Source organism: Podarcis filfolensis (genome assembly GCF_964270895.1).
Source record: "Podarcis filfolensis genome assembly, chromosome: 10".
Taxonomy (NCBI): Eukaryota; Metazoa; Chordata; class Lepidosauria; order Squamata; family Lacertidae; genus Podarcis; species Podarcis filfolensis.
Window position 1 is genome coordinate 51,253,252 of NC_139612.1, and position 19,915 is coordinate 51,273,166.

At 44.8% G+C, this 19,915-nt stretch overlaps 1 protein-coding gene and 1 long non-coding RNA gene across 10 annotated transcripts in view; one reads left to right on the forward strand and one right to left on the reverse strand.

Annotated features, from left to right (window-relative positions):
* Positions 1-19,915, reverse strand: part of CHST11 (carbohydrate sulfotransferase 11) — a 199,985-nt gene that overhangs the window by 75,619 nt on the left and 104,451 nt on the right. The window lies entirely within an intron of this gene.
* Positions 16,155-19,915, forward strand: part of LOC310743729 — a 28,034-nt gene continuing 24,273 nt past the window's right edge. The window contains exon 1 of the long non-coding RNA XR_014539195.1: positions 16,155-16,352. This is a non-coding gene — a long non-coding RNA (uncharacterized lncRNA). The remainder of the gene's footprint in view (positions 16,353-19,915) is intronic.

The following is a 19,915-nucleotide window of genomic DNA, read 5'->3' on the forward strand; positions in this document are numbered from 1 at the left end:
TTGGAGTCCATCTCCAAATGTTTCCTTTTCTCTTTACTTTCCAAAGGTTGAAAGAAAGAAGAAAAAACAGATCTGAAGTGTAATAATGAAGAATAATTTGATTTCAAATTAGGAAGAAATACCCAGCAGTCTTAGGTAGAGGTCATGCTCTTCAACATCTTCAGTAATAAATTGGATGAATGTGTGGTTTATTGCTAGTATAAACCTGAGGGGATTAGAGAGTAGACTAATTTAAAGTCAAAATTGTCTTAGAGAACCTGAGAGCAGGAGGCACTGCAATAAAACGAAATTTGCAAGGGACGGATGCAAAGATACACATATGAGCAATGTCCCCTAGGAGGTCCTACTTTACATCACATATCTGGAAATGTGGTGACAATGCAAATGCCTTCCTGCGCAGGTTCCCAGCCTAGGATAGTATCTGCATGCATTTGAACCGACCTGTCCTTTTGCTTTGATGGCGCAGTAGTACTTGCCTTGTTCTCCATCTTGCAGTGAATTAAAAATAACAAAATCCTCATTAAAAGGATCCCAAAAGGGCAGCTGTGAACATGCTCTTTACATAAAGGTAAAGGGTAAAAGGACCTCTGACCATTAGGTCCAGTCATGACCGACTCTGGGGTTGCGGCGCTCATCTCGCTTTATTGGCCGAGGGAGCCGGCGTACAGCTTCCGGGTCATGTGGCCAGCATGACTAAGCCGCTTCTGGTAAAACCAGAGCAGCGCACAGGAACGCCATTTACCTTCCCACCAGAGCGGTACCTATTTATCTACTTGCATTTTGATGTGCTTTCGAACTGCTAGGTTGGCAGGAGCAGGGACCGAGCAGCGGGAGCTCACCCCGTTGTGGGGATTCGAACTGCCGACCTTCTGATCGGCAAGCCCTAGGCTCTGTGGTTTAACCCACAGCGCCACCTGCGTCCCTTACATGAAGGTACCAGTCCATAAAATGGCATATCAGGAAAAGATGACCATGTGCAGCATAACCAAGGCCACATTAGGATAGAATGAAAGAAACACGTTAGTCCTATGGCTTAGAACTCAAAAGGGTGAGCGACTCACAGAGAGGTTGTCCCTCCCCAAAATGATTTCAGATCACTTTTGCACACACCAGAGCAGGTCAACACCACACAGGGTCCAGGGCTGCCTTCACCCAATACACAGTACCTGTGTGGTTTCCCCAACCCTGCAACACCTCCTTGCAAATTCCTATCCTTGCAGGTGCTGTCATCTACACATGCACAATGTCTCAAATGTACACACCTCGGCTTAACTGCAAAGTGAATGTAGCTTAAGTTTTCCTTCTGGGCTGAAGCTGGTTGGAGGGGAAACACATCCAACAGCAGTATTTCTCAAGAGACGACAGAATGCCGTGGATAAACTTGTGTGTACACAGATTTGAAAACCAGGGGTGGGAGTGCACTGGAGCCAGAGCAAATGGTAATGTCTACACAGCTTCAGATTCTATCAACACAGAACCAGAGCCAGATGTGAAAACAGACTCCATCTCTAACAAAGACAGAAGCCATAAAAGATTAGCCTATAGCAGGGCAGAGCCACCTAACAGCTTAGGCAACTCTGATTATCAAATACCTTCCGCTTGTTGGACATGCTACCCAAAATGGCAGATGTGTGGCAATTTCTGTCCTCCATTGCACTAATGTCTACGCTGTAGGTAGCCAATGCGATGCTCTCCATATGTTGTGGACTGCAACTCCTATCACCCCTGACCATTAGCTATGGCGTTTGGGGATGATGGGAGGTGTACCCCAAAAATATCTGGAGGACATGACAGATGTAAGACTCCTTTCCACCTGCTGTTGTGTCATCTTGTGAATTTCTCCCCATCCCTAGCAACATGCCATTGGCTGCCAGATCAGGATGGTAGCCTGCAGCCCTCCAGATGTTGTTGGACCACAGCTCCTATCATCACTGACCTATGGCCATGCTGGCTGGGGTGGATGGATGTTAGGAGTCCAGCAGCATGAGGAGGGCCACATGGAATAAAAAAAACCTGACCATCTAGATGCCCCTTTCATTGGGCTCTCCATCTCCTCTATAACCAAAACCTGGCAATGATCAGAATGGAATCATAATGCATTCACTGCTGCTCCCCATGTGAGAGAAAACCCAACATTTTATTGGACATAATTCTTCTCGATTATCCCACTTCTTAAAAAAAAGAAAGAAGAAAAGACACAAACCCAGCTGAGAATCCTTTTGTTTCTATTTGCATTTTTCCCTTTCATTGTCTGATGCTTTATCATTAATACTTGGCACTCCTGGTTACCTATGTTGATTGCTTTTTGTCTCCCTATCATTGGAAATTTTAATTTCCAGTTTTATTTATGGTTTTTAATTTAGTCCTCCATTGTCTGTTTTTGTGCTTGGTGGCTCATGCATATACATGAATTATGCCACAGATTCTATCTAACTTGCCACGTTCAGATTTCTTCAGCATTTTTAGAAGAATTATCTACTCTGCATTGTCCGGACAGCAGCCCTTCTCCCTTGTTCCTCATTTATTTTCCATGAATAGGAGTTTCAGAAAGCTTTTCATGATCATGAATATACAAGCAAGTAATTACTCATATTCTTCATCAAGAACAAAGGATGGCAAATCCTTATAGCTGCTAAAGAGGTTCCTGGAGAGGAGCTGTAATGGTGAACAAAGTTCTTTGAAAGGCAATGCCCTGTCTTGGGACTAGGGAACCTGTGGTCCTCCAGGAGTTGCTGGACTCCAACTCCTACCATTTCTGGCCATTGGCCATGCTGGGTGGGGATGATGGGATAAAAAACATCTGGAGGACCGCAAGTTCTCCACCACTGCTCTATAACAGGAGGCCACAGCAGAGTCTTAGGGCAACTCTCGTTTTCTTTGAACCCATCCGCTAATCAACACGCCTACATGGATCATGTTGGAAGATCATGTTATCACCTATCCTGATAGTTGTGAAATATTTCTATGCATATATTGGACATGTTTAAGCTTGACACTGAATTGTCACAGCTGTAAACCCCTTCATGAGTTGAAAGGGATCCTTGCCTTCTCACTGCCTCCTTGTCCTCTGCTTCAAGGTAAAGCTTTTTTTCCCCCAAGTAAAGAGGGAGTGGGATTAAAAGGGTAATGACAGTAACGACAACAGTGGGGTATGAATCGGAGTAAGGACCTGCCTATCTCATATTAAGACTGCTGTATTCAGGTTGGTAGGTAGGTTGCATTTTTTAGCATTCTGCTTTGGAATACTTGTCCCAAATCAAGTGGACAGGTCTACCTTGCAAAACCACCAATGGAGATGATAACTCTTTCCAGAATGAAAAAGAGATCAATCAGAAACAGCTTCCCAGAGGTTCACTCACTGGCTATGGACCATCCTTTCTTTTCTTTTCCTATTCTTTTGTTGATACCCTTCCCTTCCTTTCCCTCTCTCTCTTTTCTACTTTCATTCCTACCTTCCTTTCAAACAGCAGCCATGAGGTTGGGGGGATCACTGAAGCAAGGGGTTAATCCTAGCATTAAAAAAGCACATTTCCAAGCACTCAAAGTGCTTTATGTGCATTATCTCAGTAACATTTACACCATTCCTATAAGCCACACCAGCATTTTCCTATGTTGCGAGCAAACAGGGCTGTCCCATGATATTTGCAAAGGAAATTGCCCTGAGGTAAAGGAAGATGGCACCTCTCCAATTCTATGTACAAAGGTCAGTTAGACTGACAGCTAAATGCTAGTGACCGGAACGCATCCTATGCTGCACCTGAGTGCAGAATTAGGTGGCTGAGAGCACATTACAGAGAACATATAGATCTTCCTGCAGCTTGTCCTCCCAAAACTTGCAAGAGTTCCTTGTCCTCTAGCATCTGTTGCCTGAGGCAGTTGCTTCACTCTGCCTAACGGTAGGACCAGCCCTAGGGGCAAATGACTGAAGCTGACAGAACTGCAGCAGACCTAAGGCCACCTAGTGAGTTCAAAGCTGAGATTTCAATCAGGAATTTCCTGGCTTAACAGTTTATACACTTAATCCCTGCACTATTTACATAGGCAGACCCTCTACCTAATGCTCAGCCTGAAAATCTATCTCTCACACACGGTTTTGGAAAATGAAGCCACAGGAGCTCTTTACTGAAAAGAGGCTGTCTGTTCACTAACACAAGTAAAACCTGATTCTACCCCACCCACCCACTTCAAAAAACAAAAAGCCAGTCAGAATCACATGGTGTATATGATGCCACGACAACACATAACCAATCAAATATTACTATGTGGTTATGTCCAAGTCCATTTAGAGAGAGGGCAATGCTTCCAGTATGACACTACCTTCTCTCTGAATGGGTGTTATGGAGAAGGGATAGACACGTTGCCCGTGCTTCCTTGCCTGCCTTGTTCCAATTCATGAACCTTTGCTACTATAAGCTAAAGAGCCAGACCTTTATTCCTGTTCCTTTTGTGTGGCCACCACTGGCCACAAACAGAGAAATCACCCTCACCTATTTTCAAGCCTCACCTCTGGGGGCGGGGGAGGCCAAAAAGAGTGCAGCTTTTGTGTGGCATGCAATCTCAGCCCTAACTGCAATCTTTTTGTCCATGTCCTTTGATTGTGACTCCCTTCCTCTCTTTGATTTTGTTTAGAAATCAGAGTTAAAAACTTCAAACTGCCTGCTATGGAGCAATAGCTTTTTCCGAGCAAGGCTGAGCACGTCCCTGGAACGGTTCCCATGCAACGTGATTTCCTTCCAGAACACTGAGAAAAACAGTTGCTTGAAGTGGGTGACCACATACGCACCTGCTTCACCTTTTGCCCACATGACTGGAATTTTAAGCACAGCATCTGTTGCCTCCTCCACTTCCCCCAATGCACCTACTTGTGTATTTCTGGCTGCCTGGTTTTTATTATTATCATTTGTTAGACTAGGAGTGAAATCACATGGTAGTGTTAGCCGAGTCTGAATTTCAATTCTCATTTTCACTCTCCCAATACCTTAAATGCATCAGCTGGTATCCTAGAGAGGGAACCAAGAAGCACTGCATAATTCAGCCTCTCCAGAGTCTCACCTGCTCAGGGGCATCACATTTTGGTCACATCTTACTTGTTTCTTAGGTGTGAACATCCTGACAGACTGAAAGGCCTTGGAAGTCTGTTCAAGCTTGCAAGATAACACCTCTTGCTCAGTCTCTGATACAGCTGCGAATTGACACCAATGGACCAAGAAACCATGGCTTGCAACAAGTCCAATTGCTCAGGTAGCACTCTTACAGGGTCTAATAGCTGCAATGTTAAGGGGTGTTTTTCCAAATGTTGTACATCCAGGGTACTCAAAATAACTAAGATAAGAACCCTAGACCAAAAGAATGGTCAGACTTGCACTACCAACATTTCTTCCCACCCCAACAACCAGCGTTTCAGTGTTCTACCTGAAGGTACATTTCACTCAATGGCCATCATGTTCTTTGTTCTAGTATTTCTCTACATTGCTCAACCTAATTACTCCTTCCTTCCTTCCTTCCTTCCACATTTATCTGCACAGAAGTGTAACAGGCCCACCAAGATATGCAGCTATGGCCTATGCCTTCTCCTTCAACATCACTCCTTAGCCATAGGTCTACACCTTGGTGACAGAATCCTGCAGTTGGATGAGTTCCATTTGGAGATAAATGAGCAGTCCATCGCTCACCTTATAAGGGCCCAGCTTTTGCAAGCACTCAGTTCTTTTATGCTGTGGTTCTTTTTGTTAATGTTGGCGGTGCAGAAAAAAATGTAAATAGGAAATACATCCCTGGTGCACATTCCTAATGTGTATTTGTATTTTTATCACTGACTTCAAAAAGGCACTTCAAGCACACGTTTTTTTAAAAAACGGGCCAGAGTCCAGAATTACTATAATGTGATAGAAAGGGAACTGTGGACACATATGACAGAAAACCTTGCACATTATTTGTTTTCCCTGAAAACGCCCAGAGGTTTTTGTCATAAATAGCAGTGTTTATTTGGAGCTCCTTTTGCTAGTAGTACAAAAGCTAAATGACAAAAAAAAAAGAACAGAAAGAGTAGCACTTTGCTTTCAGGAACTGGGATGACTGACAGGCACATTTAAATTGGTGACTGCATCTACAGTTGCAACTTCTGTTCACTCAGAAGAATTCTAGGACTCCTCAGTGGCACATTTGCCCTGCACCTGTTGCAGATGTGTGTGAAAACGCACACACAGCACAAGTGATCTTTGACCCATGATGCTTCCTGGCCACCCCCTGAATATAGACCAATGTGCGCATTTTAGCATGCAAAAAGAGATTTCATGCTATTGGCATGAAAGGAAAAGGGTATTTGTTTTTGCACAAGATGCAGTCTATGCTCCCACTCTATTCAAGAGGAAGGGCAGAATTTAATTCAATAAATAAGTATGAATAATTCTGCTGGATTCTGTTCCCACATAGACCAACCTGATGCTTACAGGATGCCTGCAAGCAGAACATGAGCACAGCAGCCCTCTCCTGCTCATGATAACTACTATTCTAGCGTGCTGCCTCTGATCTTGAAGATAATATATAGCCATCATGAATAGCAACCATTAGTAACTTTATCCATGAATTTGTCTAGTGCTCTTTTAAAGCCATCCACATTACTGGGGTGTGCATTAGGCTGAACATGCTTTAGTCTAATGTTTCGTTTTATTAAAGAAACCTGTGCACAAAGAGACTTATACAAACAGGCAATAAAAACTCTCTGAAAGGACAGTGATTGATATCTCGAAATAAAAGTAGCTGACATTTTCACCACACCTTTTCTGCCGCTCTTCTAAAGAAGCTGGAATAAATTGAGCCGCCAATCCTTTACTGAATGCATCGCCTCGCAAATTGACTGTGGTCAATATTCAAGAGTGCAGCACCATGTCTCAAGGACCGAGGCGTGGAGAATCTATAATTTGATTAAAGGGAGTGCTAGGTTTGCAGCAGCACAAAGTGTAAATGTGTTGTGTACCAGAAGGGCAACACACAAAAGGAAAGAACATGGGGGGAAAGGAAGGAGGAAAAGGCAGCAAAATCACAAAAGCAACAGGGCAAATATTGAGTAAGAACATCAAATAGGCATAATGTGTTAGGGCACAGCACAATAAAGCAAACACATCACAGACTCCTAGTGCAGAAGAATGAGTTAAAATGATTGACTAGCAAATATTGTACCTATGTCCAAATTCTATCACAGCGGGGGGGGGGGGGCTTAATCTATCAGGACCACAACACCATAGAGATGTATGAAGATGTTGTCTGTGGGTACAAATCTGTCAACAAATAGCAATATCTCACTGGTATTCTAACAGGCCTGCGAGGACATCCACTATTAGTGTAGAAATATAGTCCCAAAGGGGTAAATTCTGAAAACCCTACTAGATCATAAAGCATCACGGAGGATATTTAATTACACGTCAGTAAACAATTCCCTGTCATCATATTCAACATGTACTCTAACGAGATGCCAGCCAATCACATTTCAACATATGTTTTAGTATAAGGGGCTAACTACACAGAACATGAAACTGCAAGGAATGGAGCCTTAATCCTACAGTTTTGTTGCTTTGGTTTTTTTAAATAAAGAAAAGCGTCCAAGAGGATTTTATGCAGAGAAATGGTGATGAAGAGAGGTACTTTGTTTTCAATTTGTCTACTCTAAATATCTCTCTCTCTCTCTCTCTCTCTCTCTCTCTCTCTCTCACACACACACACACACACACACACACGTTTGGACCTTTGTATTTGTGGCTTGTCTCTCTTCACAAGGGTTCAAAACATGTGTTTAAAATATGTTCTGACCCTCCAGAGGTGGGTGTCACTTGTGAAGAAGCAGAGATATGGTAAGTGAGGAAAATGTTACATACCCCTCTCCTTATACCACGTATTCACTGACACTGGTGGAGGAAGAGGAGTGCGGGGGGAGCGCACCGCCCCCGGCAACGCAATCCCACTGGGCTGCCATCGCGGCTGCCTCCCCGCCTGCGCTGGGTGCCATGCCCCTGCAGGCAGCACGCCATGCCCCCAGGGCATGCGCCACACCCCTGCGGGCGGCGTGCCCCGCCCCGGAATGCGTGCCAGCCCCACCCCCGCCTGCTCTCTGCCCTCCCCCCCAGTGCCAGAGCAGGAAGCTCTGCCACTGCTCACTGAACCACCCCATGCTTTTAATTAAATATTAAGGATCCATTTCAGTATGTAGGTAGCCTCTTAAGTCTCTTTCACATGGAGGCACAGCAAGCTGAAAATCCCTTTCCTGTGGCATATTCAGCAGGAGAATGAAGCAGAACCAATCACAGGGCTTTCCCGTATGATTGGTCCAACCCACGTGGCATGTGTCATTCATAAGCAGGTCTTATGCCACTTTAGAGCACAATCCCATTCAGGCTGTGAATGTTCTACCATGTGTATTGCATATTGCTTGCCCCAAGTAAAGGTGGAGTACTCTTTATTCTCTCAGAACCCCCCCTCCCCACAAATAAACCTCTTAGAAAACACGGAGCTGTGCTTCATGACATATTACGCTCAATAAGATATAGGCATATTTCTCAAGTTAAAGAACTCTGAGTTCCAAACCCAAGAGCTGCTTGACACTGGAATGCCCTACTTTGAAGTGTGATGGACTCTCATTCATTGGAAGCTTTTGAACAGAGGTTGGAGGGTCATCTGCCGGGGATTCTTTAGTTGTGATTCCTGTATTGCAGGATATTGGACTAGATGACCCTGGGTGTCTCTTCCAACTCTACAACGCTATAATTCTATTATTCTGAACCATTCTCAATGAGTGTGGCCTTGATACAGAATCAAGCAACACTCTCCGCCTCTGTTCTTATCTGTAGAATAAGAAGAGTGTGACCCACAACTCTGGGTCACTGCAAAGATGAATGCAATGGCTTCCAAGCACTTTTCACATAATAGTAGGAAGATGCTACAATATGCAAAGCTTCTGCAGTGGCCAACATCTGTCATTTGGAAGGCAAAAAAGAAGCATGGGCCAAAGTTTCCATTCATCTGTATACCAGATTTTGCATTCCAACCACGCCGTGTGCAGTGCTCCCTTTTACAGCTACAGGACGCTAAAACTATTAGTGCAAATCAACTCCTTCCTTCGGCTACAAACTGGATTGATTCTTCCCATCTCTAGTTGAGATTTGCAGGGCTGGATTTAAGTTCTCATCCGTTTCAAATCCCATCAACCGAATGTTAGCATTGCGCTATATATAAACATTTATCAACAGAAACGCAGGGATTATTAAATAGCTGGAATTGTTTCAGCAGTTTCCTTTTAGTCATAGATTCCTTTGCAAGACAGTCAAGCTGGTCACAGAACTTCATATGGCAGGTGGGAGGGTAGCAGCTAAAATGATTAAACCAGGAGTCAAGTATAAATTTAACCACAAATCTCTCATTCTGCAGCCATGTTACTGATGGCAATTACTTATGGCTACTGAAATGGTTGTGATGGAAAATTACCGTATTTTTCCGTGTATAAGACGCCCCCATGTATAAGACACCCCCTATTTGGGGGGTCTCCAAATTAAGAATACACCCCTCAGCACTACCCTTATACTCGGAAAAATACGGTAACTGTGCTGCCTGTGCCAGGTTTTAAGGACACTGGAGTGCCCCCCCAAGCCTCTTTCAGACCTCTGCCCTTTGTCCTTGTGCTTTACTGCTGTAGTTTTCTTCTGTTTTGTTTCCTTGCTCCCTGTAATATCAGTACAGCTTCTTGTGTAACATGCAGAAGTTAACTTTCAGTCCATGTTGAAGGTCTCTAAAAGCAACTAAGAAGGTAAGGCAGGAAAGCCATCAAAATGTGAAAACATGGAGAAGAGACCTCATATATCTAAAACAGGAGTGCGCTCTTTTGGGTGATGCTTGTCCCCCTTTGGAGCAATGTGTGCATGGACATCCATGCACATCCATGTGTGCATGGATCTCAGCAGCAAGTCTCTTCTGCTCTTGCTCCCAGGATCTGATATCGAGTTACACACAGCCTCTCTGAAACTGGAGGTTGCATACAGAGATGGGCAAATGCTTTCAATCCGTATCACTTCAACATGTGAGGAAACATCCCAGAAGCGTGAAAGCCTGTGGAGAGCAAATTCTGATCCGGACATTAGTCTGGAATGTGTCAGATGGTATTAGAATTTGCTAATTTTGACATACATGCAGCAAGGATGCCCAGATAAGCTGAAGTCTGGATGCTGAAAAGAATGATCGCTAGTTGAATAGAGAAGTAGCGCACGAAAAGCTATCATTTTGTAAAGGGATCACAAAATGATGTGCCCCATATTTATAGAATATAACACTTTGTATGTAGAAATTACAAAACTGCAATTCACAATAACTCTGCAGTACAGGTGCAGCTAATAATATAGTAGTACATCTCCAGGCCTTCTAATCTGTTAATATGCACCCAGTCTCTTGAAAGAACAGTAATTGCCAGTTGTCTTACAAGCAATCATCTCATCAAGAGAAGGGTCAAAAAAAATTTTTTTTATAATGGCCCAGGAAGCTGACTGCAGAACACCACCTGCTGCAAATCTAGTCCAATCTCTATAATATGAAGGAACAAGACAGAAAATTGCTACATTGCATGATCAGAGCTGCCTTGACATTTGGTGGAAAGACATAACTATAAAGCTTATTTACAACACCAGGTGCCACAAGGAACACTTTTCTGCTTCTTTTTTCTGGAGGGATTTTTTAAAAAATAAAATAAAAATAAATGATTATTAATTGCTTTCTAGCAGTGGCGTAGCGTGGGGGGTGCCAGGGGTGCCGGCCGCACCGGGCGCAACATCTGGGGGGGGCGCGAGTCCAGAGGGAAGGGACAAGTTCCTTCCTCCGCCGGGCTCCCCGCCGCCGCCGCCAGCCTTGCGCCCTAGCGCGCGCGCCCCCCCCCCCGCCGCCGCCGCTGCGGCTGCGCTCCACTCACTGCTCGCAGGAGGAGCAACCGCTGCAGCAGCGCCGACGCCGCCACCGACGCCTGGCCGGGCACCGGCAGCCTCCACACCCCGATGCCGACGCCGGCGCCATCCCCTCGGCCCAGCCACAGGCGGCGGCTGCTTCTGCCGACTGGGAGGGAGGAGAGCTCCGAGGGGCCTCGACGCGCCCTGCCCTCCCCAAAACCCTCCGAGAGGAAGCCGGCGGGCGGGCGAGGGTCTCCCGTCGGAAGGGGGCGCCGCTGGCTCCGGCTCTCAGCGCAAGTCTCAGCCGCGGGGGAGGGGGGGCGAGGACGGAGCTCGGCTGGAAGCCCCCGGACCCGGCCGGGAGGAGGAGAGGCGCTCGCCAAGCCCGGATCTGGAGCGCCTCGGAGCGCGGGCTCCACCTACAGCCCAAGGAGAGGAGGGGGCGGGGAGGCGCCCAAGGGGAGGGGGCTTCGGCTGCCTCGGCCCGCGGGGGCTCCGCAAATAATAAATTTAATAAATTCCTGCTGAGCCTTTGGGGGGGTCTTTGGCTCCTTCGCTCGCCCCCAGCCCCAGTGGCGTAGCGTGGGGGGTGCAGGGGGGGCCGGCCGCACCGGCCGCAACATCTGGGGGGGGGGCGCGCTCGCACTCGAGTGCTAAAATCCACGGGTTAAGGGGCGCAAATTACTTGCCTTGCCCCGGGTGCTGACAACCCACGCTACGCCACTGCTTTCTAGCCTTGCTCCTAATGGGCAAGAAGTAACTCACCATGGATAGTTTAGTTCAAAGTGATTTAGGAGAAGTACTTTATTGCAAACTCGTCAACTTTAGGGGTTTAGTATGGCAATCATTGCTTAACAGGAGCAGCTGCCGAGAGCAGGAGAAACAAAAATTGCTATTATCCTCCTGGGACGTGGAAAGCTGACAGCATAATAATCTCAGAAATTTTTTAAAGAACCCAGCTTTTTTAAAAAAAATAAAAACTAGCACAGCAGCAGCAACTCAGTGACATTGAAATGGATGCTACGTCATTTAAAAAAGAATAGAAAAATACTTAACAAGATTAGCTACTATGACATTCTTTGCAAATACTAAAAATGATGATGATGTTTGCTTCGACTAATTTCTGTATCCTCCAACTCTACACATTTTTTTAAGGTGAGGGCTAAAGGTAAAGGTAAAGGTAAAGGGACCCCTGACCATTAGGTCCAGTCGTGGCCGACTCTGGGGTTGCAGTGATCATCTTGCTTTATTGGCCAAGGGAGCCGGCGTACAGCTTCCGGGTCATGTGGCCAGCATGACTAAGCCGCTTCTGGCGAACCAGAGCAGCGCACGGAAACGCCGTTTACCTTCCCGCCGGAGCAGTACCTATTTATCTACTTGCACCTTGACGTGCTTTCAAACTGCTAGGTTGGCAGGAGCAGGGACCGAGCAACGGGAGCTCACCCCATCGCAGGGATTCGAACCGCCAACCTTCTGACTGGCAAGTCCTAGGCTCTGTGGTTTAACCCACAGCGCCACCCGCGTCCCAAGGTGAGAGCTATTGTTACCTAATGGCAGTAGGGGCTGGTCTACTAGTCCAAATGGAACTCTGCCCCACCAACCTCGTTCTGCCTTCAGCCAGGCTCAACCTGCCTGCTTCTTCACTTCTAACCAGCCCAGGTTATAAGTAGCCTGCCCAGTGCTGGATTTACGTATAAGCTAAGCAAGCTATTGCTTAGGGCCCCACTCTTTTGGGAGCCCCCAAAAAAATTTAAAGGAAAAAAACCTGGATGTACATTTCCAAAATATAAGATAAAAAAAACAAATAAAATAAAACCTACATACAGCAACAGTGTTTTGTGTTGTGTAGGTCCATAAATTACCATATTGCATATATTCAACACAATAAACAGTGACATTGTTGTTGACAAAGGACAGCTGGACATATAAAGGGCCCGATTACCTTCAGTAGCTTAGGACCTCATCAAACCTAAATCCGGCCCCGAGCCTGCCTATCAGCTTTCTCATTGTTGTACGGGTGATGGAATACCAGAATTAGTTGGCTCTGTCTGTCATTGGCTCTGATTTCACTTCTGGATGGTCTCCATGTGTTCTGCTCTCTGAGTCCCAATGGGCACCAGCCACGGCTGGCTAATGGTCAAGAGACACTGAGCTGTAAAGGAAGCACCTGCTTCAAATCAGCCCTAAGCTCACCAAGTGTCCCCTGCCCTCAGCCCAAGCCCTCAGGTGCAATATAGGCACAACAATAATCCCAAAATAACGGAGTTGGAAAGGACCTCAAAGTTCACCTAGCCCAGCTCCCAGCTGATGCAGGAAATCCACAACTATAGCATCCCTGATAGGCTGGCTATCCAAGTCACTTCTTTAAAACCTCTAATGAAGGGCAGTCCACCACTTTCCAAGGCTGTCAGTACCACTACTGAACAGCTTGCATCATCAGGTCTGTGCCACATTTCATAGAAGCATAAAAGTGTAGAGTTGGAATGGACCCTGAGGGTCATCTAGTCCAATCCCCTGCAGTGGCAGGAATCTCAGCTAAAGCATTCGTGACAGGTGACCATCAGATTTAGGGTGGTGCGGGAAGTTCCCCTGCACAGGGTGCTGAGTTGAGGAGGTGCAAAATGGAAATGGTTCTTAATTAAGAAGATCCATTTGGGGACGCCAGATTTTTGCCTTGCATGCAGCACCATATTACTAAAGATTACCAAAGTCCATTCCTGATCAGATCATTCTTCCTAATGTTTAGTTGAAATCGTCTTTCTTGCATTTTGAACAGACTGGTTCTGAAGCAACAGAAATGTGCACATCATCTATGTGGCACCCCTTAAAATATTAGCATACAGCTATCATTCCGCTAAAGCATCTCTTCTCCAGGATAAACATGCCTGTTGTAACGCATACTAAGAGTTTCAACATTTTAAAGCACGATATAAATTGTGATGTAATAGCCTGTGTGAAATAGCGTCTTGGGTTGTTGTTGTCTTTAAACAAGCAAACCAGGGAATACTGTTTGTTAAAGGGCACTGAATTTAACTTTTATGATAACTTAACATGTGTCTCAAAGGCCTTTAGGGGTAGTCAGATGTTGTTCAGCCCCAGCCAGCACGACTACTGGTCAGGGATGGTGGGTGCCACACTTCAACAACATCTAGTGAGCACCACATTAGCTATTACTGCATTAGATTCAATCCTGCCTCCAATTTCAAAATTCAGTCACAAAGCAAAAAAACCCAAAAACACTCCCAGAAGACCAATGGTGCAGCCTGATTTATATTTTAAAATCACTCTTCACTTTGACAAGGGTGTGTGTGTGTGTGTGTGTAAAAGTGGTGAGAGAAAAGCAGATGTCCACAAATGGCATAGAGAAGAGCCCATAGGAAAAGACAAGATTTTTAAAAGGTGAAACAAAATAATATTAGTGTTTGACGCAGTTATATAATTCAACTGAACACACACACACACACACACACACACACACACACATCTCATTACAACTTTCCCCACCCAGACTGACCCTTCTGAGGGAAAGTCCTGCCAAAATCATTCATTGCTAGTACAATTTCCCTGTGATGAGGCAGGACCTGGGGACAAAAACAGGTAAATACTGCAAGTTGTAGAGTTTGAAAATACAGACGTCGGGAAGGGGGTGGGAGAGATTTAATAGAATTATAGAATTAAAAATAGTACTTCCAGGATCCAGAAATAGCAATAATTGATTGCTTGATAAGTAGCCAGTCTTAAAGGGGTGCAAGTTTTATTTCCAAATTATTGCGAAACTCTCTTACTTTGCAGGGCAGGATTCTCAATCAGCATGAGACACTCACATGGGGGCAGGAAAATTAGACAGAGAATAGGGAATATATCTTATTCCAAAAAAAGAAAAGAAATATGTTGCCAGATAATCAGCATATCATTAAAGCATGTAAGAAAAATGAATATTTATGCAGTCTCATTGACATACTGTACACCATGTGAATAGAACTCAGGATTCTTTCATTTGGTATGGTACAGGATTCTCGTACCTTTCATAGCTTCAGAAGGAGGGGAAACTCACCAACTATATCCTCACCTGTGCCATTGAGGCACTGATGGGGAATGCTGCATGAGTCAGAACTCACCCCTATAAAAATAACATAATAGTACAGAAACCCAGGCCTGAGGTCAGCAGGACGCACCATCTTTTGGCTGCTGCCATGGCCAAGCAGGTCTGCCGATGATGCTTGCTTGGTGTTCTTCATTAAAAGACTGCCTAAGTACAGGCTCTGCCATTTTAATTACCCATAATGCCATTTTATTTTCCCACGATGTCCCAGAGCGAAGAAATATATCAGTGGCATTGTGGGTAATTGAAATGGTAGCTCTTGCACGTCACTTCCAACAGGTAAGCTGTAGAACAGGCTTCCTCAAACTCGGCCCTCCAGATGTTTTGAGACTACAATTCCCGTCATCCCTGACCACTGGTCCTGTAGCTAGGGATCATGGGAGTTGTAGGCCAAAAACATCTGGAGGACCAAGGTTGAGGAAGCCTGCTGTAGAAGGTAATTAATTATAGCATGATATTAGTTTAAATGCTGCTTATATGACAAAACAGCTTCTAAACCTATCCATTCTTAAGGAAATCAGCCCTGAGTGCTCACTAGAAGGACAGTTCCTGAAGCTGAGGCTCCAATACTTTGGCCACCTCATGAGAAGAGAAGACTTCCTGGAAAATACCCTGATGCTGGGAAAGATTGAGGGCACAAGGGGACGACAGAGGACAAGATGGTTGGACAGTGTTCTCGAAGCTACCAGCATGAGTTTGACTAAACTGTGGGAGGCAGTGGAAGACAGAAGTGCCTGGCATGCTCTGGTCCATGGGGTCACGAAGAGTCGGACACGACTAAACAACAACAGCCAACGTGGTGATTCTAGATGCGGTTGGACTCCAACCCCCATCAGCACCAGTAAGCATGTAGAGTTATCAGAGATGAAGGAAGTTGTAGTCCACTTGTATCTGGAAGGAACCCAGTTGCCTATCCCTGGAACACAATACCTTAAAAAAGGCATTCTGGCTGGAACACTGAACAGGAGCATTCCACTCTATGACATTTTGACACAGGTCCCACTCAGAGAGGATCTTTCCAGCTTCATAGCTCTCTTACTGTGGAGAACTGTGGCTTAAGTATATTTTATTTGCATAGAGGGCTAAACATCTGTCAAAGAAGCCATGTGTCGTAGTCCTGTTGCCAAGCAACAGTGTGCAGAGCTTGGTGGAATGTGAGGACAGACTAACAGAAGATTAGAGTCTCTGAGATACACTTGGTGGAATCAGTATACAAAGTCAAGTCCATTCTGAGGGTCAGGCAAATAGCAATCCACGTAGTCAGATAATCCAGAGGTCAGGGAATCCAATGGTCATGAAGCCAAAAGTCCAGATGGAAACCAGGAAGCAGCAAGGTAGGACTGGGAACCAGAGGTGTTGTTTCCAGCATCTGACTGCTGCTGAGAGCTCTGTTGAAGAAGGCTGAAGCCATCTGGTTCTCATCAGTGCCTTCTCCCCCATGTCCTCAAAGCCTGATCAGCTGCAGCCTTCAGGCTGTTCAGCAGGCGAAACTAACTCCTGGCCCATGACAACATGTGGTAGAAGCTTTTACATTGATCCCAACTGGTATGGGAGGAACCTTAGAGGAGGTGGCAATCATACCAAGCAAGGTCTCCTTAAAGGGAGTCTTGAGATAGTACAGTCCTTGCATAAGGGCTATGCTACTTCAAAAAAGACATGTATGAAGCCGTCCAGAGAAATCAATATCAAGATGAATGAAAGAGATCCCCTCCCCCTTTCTTTGAGCAACACTTCAAGCACTGGAAGACATTTCCCTACGATTTAACATTATTTTTAGCACCAACTGTTAATACGCTTACGGGTCTTACATTTTCGCTACAGTTACTTCTACAGAGTTCTCGTTACTATAACTGACAGTTTGCTGGCTAAGCCCCATAATTAGGTGGTGAAGTTGTTTTCTTTGCCATCTGGATTTCAACCACTTTCAGAAATGCCATCCTTTGAATAACTACCCTGCATTGCTCTGAAGCAGGGAGGAAAGCCACGGGAAGAATGGAGATATCTTATGAACAGACCATTAGGGTTGCAAACTCTCAACCCACCCAAGTGAAATACGAAAAAATAAAACAAAATGGAATTATTATAAAGGTAGCCTTCCTAGAAGAATGCTGCCTTGGGGGAATCATGAGAATCTTCCTGATGCTTAGCAGCAGTATGTGGAGAAGAATACAAGACCTGTATGGTACTACCATTACAAATGATAATTTGAGTTCCAACAATATGGTAAGCAATTGCACCAAATACATGACTCTCATTCCCATTTTCGTGTGTATCATGCCAGAATGGGGAACCTGTGCTACCCGTGGGTCAAACTTGGCCTACCAAGGGTCTAAATTTGGCCCAAAGGACCATTTTCCCCATCAACATAGTTGATGTCAGTTGTGGGGTGGGCTCTGATGTGGCTTCAAAGGAATGACTGGGAACCTGAAGTGAGCTCCTGAGAGTTCTTCTGCTTGAGAAAAAGGGGTCTCATACCTCTTGTCAAGCTTTTCCATTGCTTCTGTGTAAACCACATAGAGCTTTTTATTATACCAAGTGGCAATTTTTCCATAAATAAATATATAGCATACAAGTGGAGGTTTAGGTTGGGCTAGGATTCAAGCCCAGGTCCATATCTAATGTGCTACCCATCAGATTTCTTTAGTTCACTGGCTAACTCCAGCTACTTAGATCTTTTGTGTAAAATCTTTGGTGTCTAGGTAGGATACCACCAGCAAATTTTCTGGTAGCACCTGATGCTATAAAACTGCTGAAGCTGTTGCAGTAGATGTGATCAGTCCTTTAACTGTGAGCCTCCTGGGAGGATGTCCCTACATAATAAATGTTTATTTTTAAGTCAGTTATGAAAAATGATGAATGGTTAAAAAAACAACAACTAAGCAACTCAGTTTTGCTTTTCTTCTTGTAATCTATACCTCAGAAGACAAATGTGTTCATTTCCAGTAATGGTTCTTGTGAATCCCCTGCTATGCTCAGAGCCTGTCAACACACTCAAAGTTAATGAGCAGAGCAAAAAGAAACAAACACAGGAGTAGTAATACAATTGGAGCCAAGTTAAAAGGATGAAATAGCACTGGTTTTTTATTCAGTCCTTTATTTTGTGCTCCTGAGTTGTGGAGATAGCGATAGGCTTTTCTGCTCATAGACTCAGGGAAAAGAGCTTCAGTACTAAAAAGCTAGATTTGTACACCATTAGCAACAGCCAAGAATATGGCTTCCAGAGGCCTCTTTCTGTTTGTTGGTTTGTTTGTTTGCTTGCTTGCTTGCTTGCTTGCTTATTTCTTCATTTGATTATCCCGCCTCCTTTTCTCCAAGGCTGGCTGTCCATGCAACTAGGTGCACATTCTAGGCCTCCTGGAAGACATGTGATATAGGGGTAAAACAGAAGATCCTTGAGGTAGTGGCATTGTGACATGGAGATGGGAGACCTCCGTATCACCAGCAAATGTGGATTTCTCCAGCAGTGACACGTGGGGTGGGATGGCGCCACCCTCCTGACACCAGCATTGCTGCTGATTTACTGGAGAGGGCTGGACTGTGGAAAGATGAGGGAGGCTTGGGTGCACCATCAGGAGTGCCAAGTCTGTAGCAGCGGCAGTCCCACTGGCAAAAAAAAAAAAAAAATTCCTTCCAGTAGCACCTTAAAGACCAACTAAGTTAGTTCTTGGTATGAGCTTTCGTGTGCATGCACACTTCTTCAGATACACTGAAACAGAAGTTGCCAGATCCTTCTATATAGTGAGAAGGTGGGGAGGGGTATTACTCAGAAGGGTGGTGGGAATGGGTGATTGGCAGATAGCTGTGATGAGCCTGTTGACGACTCTTAACGACTGCAATAGGTCTTACAGGAAAAAGCAAGGGGTGAGAAGGTGAAAAATGGCTTTGTCATGTCCCACTGGGGCATTTGTGCAGCTCCAACGTTGTTGCTGCCCCACCACAGTCCATAATATAGCAAGGATGTTGGTGTTGGGATGGTGGAATTGCCAGGGCTTGAACCCAGGATCTTCCACATACAAGACGTGTGCTGTACCACTGAGCTAAGGCCCTCCCCATACTGGTCATGTAAAAGAGTCCCAGTTCCCACTTTGTCAGAAGAAGATGAGCTGGTGTCGTAGCCCTGGAGCAGGGTATTCCTGGCACTAAACAGTGAGGCTGTGGAATGCTTGCAGTGGCAAGTGATTTAAATCTGACAAAGCGGAGGAGAAATTCAATTCAGTCCACATTTAAAGCCGAATCTTTAAAAGCCCTTTCCAAAACAATATGCAAACCAAAACACAGCTAGAAGAATCAAAATTTGCACATTTTTGCGATGCAGTTCTCCAACCAAGAAAGGTGTACAAAAAATTCATGCATTTGTGTGAATAAAAATATCCGTAAAAAGATATTCATAAAAATATTATACAAAAATGCATATTTAGGGAAATTGCTTGCAAAAATGTGTACATGACTCAGAACTCATATAAAAATGTGTTTATTATGAGAAATCCACACTATAAAATGCTGGTGAATTTTCATAAGGATAAAAAATTGCAAATTGCTGCAAAATGTGGTGAACTGAATTTAAGATTGGAAAAATGAAGAGAATCAAAACTGGAATGTCCTTCTGTAATAAGAAGGAAAAGGAACCTATATTCTCCCATTGCAATGTGTAAGGTGTCATTGCCATTCCTCAGTGTGTTTTGATGTTTGCTCCTCATACACTTCTGGTTACATTGTCCTACAACCTAAGTGTCCTACAGCCTAAGTGTTTATCTTCTAGCCCTATAGACTGATCCACAGTACAGACAGATCCACTGCAGCCACTAAAAGATGGGAAATTCCACCAGGGTTGTGTGCTGTTTCTTGCTTCTCATGTTGACAGGTGCATGAAAAACTAGATTACTGTTGCCACTTGTCT